The sequence below is a fragment of the Thermobia domestica genome, chromosome 15 (assembly GCF_964235325.1).
Source record: "Thermobia domestica chromosome 15, izTheDome1.hap1.1, whole genome shotgun sequence".
In the NCBI taxonomy this organism is placed as follows: Eukaryota; Metazoa; Arthropoda; class Insecta; order Zygentoma; family Lepismatidae; genus Thermobia; species Thermobia domestica.
In genome coordinates this window covers 109,652,042-109,658,041 of record NC_137468.1, presented here as the reverse complement: position 1 = coordinate 109,658,041, position 6,000 = coordinate 109,652,042, and positions in this window count along the sequence as shown.

The following is a 6,000-nucleotide window of genomic DNA, read 5'->3' as shown; positions in this document are numbered from 1 at the left end:
ATAGCTATTCTTGCATCATTTGCCATACCTCAAACGGACAGTTTGTCACCGATCCAAAGGCTATACATTTAGGCAACTCCAAATTGTAGGAGAACGACAACAGGATGCATACCTTGAGAGTATTTTTAGCAGAGAAGAAACAGCTGCTCAACCTGCATTAGTGTGGCATAGGCAGTGTTAATGTTCGTATGTCAGTAAACACAAAACAAAGAGAACAGCAACTACAGAAGGACTCATCCAACAACCTCTAGCAGAGTGATAATCTTATTACAGATGGAGAAGGTATACAGAGACATGAAGAAGTGTATTTTCTGCCAGCAAGAGTGAAAGAAGAAAGAAAGAACTTTATATAGAATATGCGAAGAAGGAATGGCTCAGAAGCTTTTGAATGACATGAGAAAGATCGTTTATTTATCGGATTAAGTTTGTATGAAGATACTAAATCCATATTTGCTGCTGATGTCATATCACAATGAGTGTCTCAGAGAGTACTTCAACAAGTGTGAGTTATGAAAAGTGTCAGACAAGAAACGTGATCAGGTGCTCGAAGCATTTCAGACTGTAAAAGACGAATTTGAAAGAGATATGAGTGCAAATTCCATTGAACTGTCGTCATTTAACTCTGAAATTGCAATTTTTTTGTTAAATCTGGAAACGAATAGAAGAAATAGGTATGGAGAATTCAGAGAGGAGAGACTCATTAATCCAATTAAAAGCTTGAATGATTCCATCTAAAGAACAAAACTACACACCTTCACTAAATGCCATGCTAACTCTCCCCGATCTAAAATCATTAATGAAGTGACTGACAAAATATTGCAAATAGTTAGGAATACACTTCCCTTAGCTTCAGAGCTAAATTACTCCTGTAAGGAATTGTTCAAATAAGGACTGTATCAAAAAGTAACTATCAACATTAGTGGCGCTTGGAGGCACGGGCCAGGCAGCGAAGAATGAGTCCACGCAGTACGTGGGTCAGTTGGAAAGTTGTACTTAGCTGCTGCAGCGTGTTGAATGCCGTGTGAGGAGTTGCAGAGGCTATGGGACGAATTCCACGAAAATGAAGTGCACATATGGTGTTCCAAAAAAAAAAAAAAAAAAAAAAGATGTCACCTACAATCAGATAGCAAAACAGGTGAAAGTGCATCATGCGAGTGTGAAAGCTATTATTGAAAAATTTGGTGAACATTATACTTTTACAGATTTGCCGAGATTGGGGCGAAAAAAAAGAGTGCACGTAATCCAAAACTGGACCAGAAGGTGGTGAGGTTAATCAAACAAAATCCATCATTATCTGTTCGCGAAAAAGGCTGCTACTACGATCGCAATGGTTCAAAGAGGAATAATTTGAAAACCTACAAAAAGCAAAAAAATAGCCAAACAGTCGTCTAATCAGAAATTGAGAGCACAATCACGAATCGTGAGTAGGGATGGACAAAGTGTGTTGGTGGACGATGAAACTTAGTGAAGGAAGACTTTACTACACTTTCTGGCCCTCAATATTATACAAAGGTCAAAGATGAAGATGTGGGTGACTCGGTCAAATCTGTTTCAGTGAACAAATTTGAACCAAAAGTGCTCGTGTGCTAAGCAATTTGTTCATGCGGCTTACGATCTGGTATTTTCTATATACAGGGAACTATTAATGCCGAAATATATGAAAAGGAACGTCTGCAGAAAAGATTGCTCCGTTTATTCATGAGACACAAACTGTAAATGTATACTTTTCTTCTCTGTATATTCAACAAGTATTGTAGTGTAATAAATTGTACCCTTTTCCCGTACATCTTCTTTCATTTTTATTTCTGTTCATCATACATGTTGATAAGTACTTTCCGATACAGTCCTTACCTTCCAGCTTTATTCAATGGGTTTGGCGTAATGAGAAAAGCAAACAAGGCATTGTTGATGGATGCAATAGCAACAGAGACTATGTGCAGAACAACAGATGAAGCAGACTTAAAGCTCCTACTAATACAGTATGGTTCATGTGTATGACGGCATTGTGCTAGTATTTTCACATCAAAAAGTTTCCGAATTTAAGACATTCGGTGACTATGAAAATAATATCTAAACCATTCACTTCACGGACTTACGCTATTAATTGAGTGGATGTTGTCTTCGATAGCTATAATATCTGTCATGGTAAGGACTTGGAAAGATACCATCGTACTTCCTATGATGACACACTACGGATTGTAATAAAAGGACGGACCTAACACCAAGTTTTCAAAGCACTGGAAACAATACATATGAGAACAGAACAATCTTCGTTCAATTCCTTGTTTAGCACTGGAGAAATGAAGCTGTAAACTTACTCCAAAATGGACAAGAATTAGTGGTCAGTGGTATTTGGAATATAATAAAATCAACATGGACCCTGTCCCGGAATTAGAAAACAACCATGTAGAATCTGACACCAAGATATATTTACATGCGCATCTTGCTATCCAGAGTTCTAACAATAATAGCATCTCAGTAATCGTACACAGTCCTGACACTGACGTATTTATTCTCGGTATCTACTTGTTGCAAAACTTTAGAAGGGTCATGTGGATAACTTACGGCACAGCAAAACGACAAAATCTAGCCATACGTTCAGCTTCTGAAGCGTTAGGTAATGACTTGTGTGATATAATGCCTGCTTTCCACAGTTCTACTGGTTGTGGGTGTGACCAGAAGAATTGGAACAAAAGAGATTGCATTTAAAATAGTAAAGAAGTTGAGTGATGTAGCTTTAAAGCTGCTCAAAGCGCTTCCTGCTTATGCCAAGCCCCGCGGATGTACAACAACTTGAAATGCTTTATGTGGCAATTCGGAAGAAGAAAGGAGCCAGTAATTACTCTCGGCTTCAAGAATTTATAAAAAGATGTCAGTAATGGATTAACAATCTAAGCTATCACCCACCTCACAATGTTTTCGGTATCATTTTGCCTGCCGTGTACCAGAAATCCTTGTGGCGAAATGCTTTAACACCGATTATTCCCGCTCAGGATCCAACCCTCTATGGATTCCATATTATATGTATGGGCTTCAATCTACACTTATGACAGGAAGTTCGAGCCCGTTTGATCTTGTGCGGCCTTGCAAACGCCGAAAAGTACACCACTCAGAATTACGGATGTAAAAGAATAAAGAGTTTCTCGTTTTACAATTTGTGCTTATAATGTAGAAAAATGTGGAAATGTTGATAACCGATAAATGTGGTATTTGTTCTAAAAATTAAGAAACAGTTCACTAATTTATCAAACCATAATAACCAAACTTGGTGATGACTCTGAATGACGAGTGGTTGTGAGTCTTAAGTGAGAACTAGTTTTTCTTTACAAACTGAAATTGCATTTAGCCTTTATATACAGTATGCACATAAATTTGGACATTCTATGTTAGTCTTCTTTTCCTGTGTTGTCAGTTGGAAGGATGTTATATAGCTGTATAGATTTGTACTCTATTTTCCAGTTCTAATGAATAATTTTTCAGAAACTTCATAATGTATTTTCAATTTTCATGAAATATTCATCCTCGTAGTAGTAATATTAGATTTTGACTGCCATCTTGGATTTACACTATTTTCGAATATGACGTCATCGATTTTTGACATCACTATGGCATAGGAAAGAACTTGAAAGCAAGAACTTGAAATAATATTTTTTCTCCCCACACATTGCTCCGAATGAAGTGAAAGTTGGTGAATTTGTCATCCATTAAGTGTTATATTTTTCTAAATATTTGAAATTATGATGACTACAAGGAGAGCTTAGCTATGGGTCGCGAAATTCGTAAAAAGGGAAATTTCAGAGGGAATTTTTGTTGAAATTCCCTCACAGCTTCTCTTTCTTTCGTCACAGTATAATGCAAGTAGTAACAGTTGAAAGTCTGTTTAAAACTGAAGAAAACCATGTGCGAAATGTAATTGTAAGATAATTAATACAGCAGCAGTGCGCATTTAAATGAAAGTCTACAATTTTATCAAATGGCATGGTAGCCATATTGGATTTTGGCCGCCATCTTGGTTTTGTACCAGCTAGAAACATGATATCATCGCTTTCTGACATCACAATCATATGGGGAACAGGATAGAAGAAACATTAACTCCGGTAAAATTTTGCATGCTCAATGTAAGCTAGCGCCCCCTCTAAATATATAGAAAGCAAGTCTGTTAGTAAGTTAGCTACGAAGGAGTATTTGGTCTACAGTAGACAAGAATTAACTAAAATTTTAAAAAAGTAAATAAAATGTAATGCTGTAATATGATATTACATATGCGTTTTTAATTTCTCAGAATATATTTTGAGACTTTCGAGACGAGACCGAGGCCAATACGATGATTTTCGACTCGAGATGAGACCGAAACTAAAGGCCAACATACACTAGCGTATTTTCAGCGCGCATTTTCGGTCCGTAAAATGATGTCGTAAATTTCGGTCCGTAAGTTGGCCCATACACCTAGCGTAAAAATAGGCGCGTAAAAGAAGAAGAAAAAGAAGCGGTCAGTTTTCGCTCTTCCTTTTGCCTGTTGTTTCAGCACGTGGTCGTTTTCCAGTTTGCTCAAGTTGTTTGAACAGGACAGATCTATGTTTTAAATGCAGGTCCTATAAACATTATGCTATAAGGAAACGAATAAAAAGAAAGAACAAAACAATAGAAACATTTGGACTAGCAAGTGATATTCAATGTAGGAGTACTTTTTATTTATTTTCATAGTATCGGAATGTGAAAATTCCCATAGAATGTTTTAACAAAGTTAAATCAGACAGATTTAAAAAGAAAGAAAGAAAGAAAGAAAGAAAGCAAAACAAAAGCTAAATCCATGATTTTGCGAAAGCAGTAATTCAATTTAATAAATTTTCTCACTAAATTTGTTAGATTTCTCGAATAAATAAATAAATAAATAAATCTACCCTCTGTGGCGTAACATATCTCATGGAACCAGGACCTACCATCCAGCTTGTGCCACTCATGCCTTTAGGGCAGGGTGCGAATCCCGGGGCGGAATTTCCTCGTACTTTGTTTTAATCCCTTCCAAAAGCAACAAATTGAAACATTGGTCCCTCACAAAGCAATCAACTATCTCCTGTTAGGCACTATTTTATTCCCCTTCAAATATACACAACCTAATTCGCACACTGCTATTGGGTAATATATGCTCAGCACATCTGCTGCTCTTGTAGAATCTAGTCCTTAATGAAAAGGTCAACAAAAAGAAGGAATGTCAACTGTCTCCAAGTAAAAACAAACCAAGTTTTAATTTCGAAGTGTGACTTGACAAGCTATTTAAAAGTTACAAAGAATATCTAGAATAATTAAAATTTTATATTTAGAAAACGAATTAACACTTAATCTGGGATATAACATAACCAAATGAAAACAATATCAATTGTATTGTTGTACTTTACTAATATGAAATGCGGCAACTAATTCACTCTCCTGTTTTCTTTCACAATCTTTGAAGCATAGCATTTGTTCTAACAGTGACGATATTAATGCACCATGCCAGATTACATTGGATAGTACATTTGCTCATAATAAGAAGTTTTTGGAAGTTAAAATATCTTTTTAAGATAAAAAATACTTTACCTTAAATACAACTAATTTTTAAATATATAAGTGCTTGTGTTATCCCTTATCCATTTAGCAACTGTAGAATAGATTGCTTTATATTTAGAATAATTCTAATCAGAGTCGTAGCTAAGTTGGGGGGCCAGCGGGTCGGTTGCCCCGGGCGCTGATAGCAAGAGGGTGCCGAAGAAGCAAGAAGAAAGGAAAGTATTGGAAATGAAAAAAAAAAAAAGATTTGTTAAAAATTTTCTTGCTCGCTACGCCCGCAATCCAAATGTTTCAATAAGAGTTAGAACAAGTTTTTACTTATTATTTTTTTTTTAAAAAGCTATTATATATGTTTTCTTAATGACGATGTGACATGCATGCTGCCAAGTAATGACTTACAGCGTAAACAAGAGCGTTTCCAAAATCAGAAACGGTCACAGTCTTAAATACGTA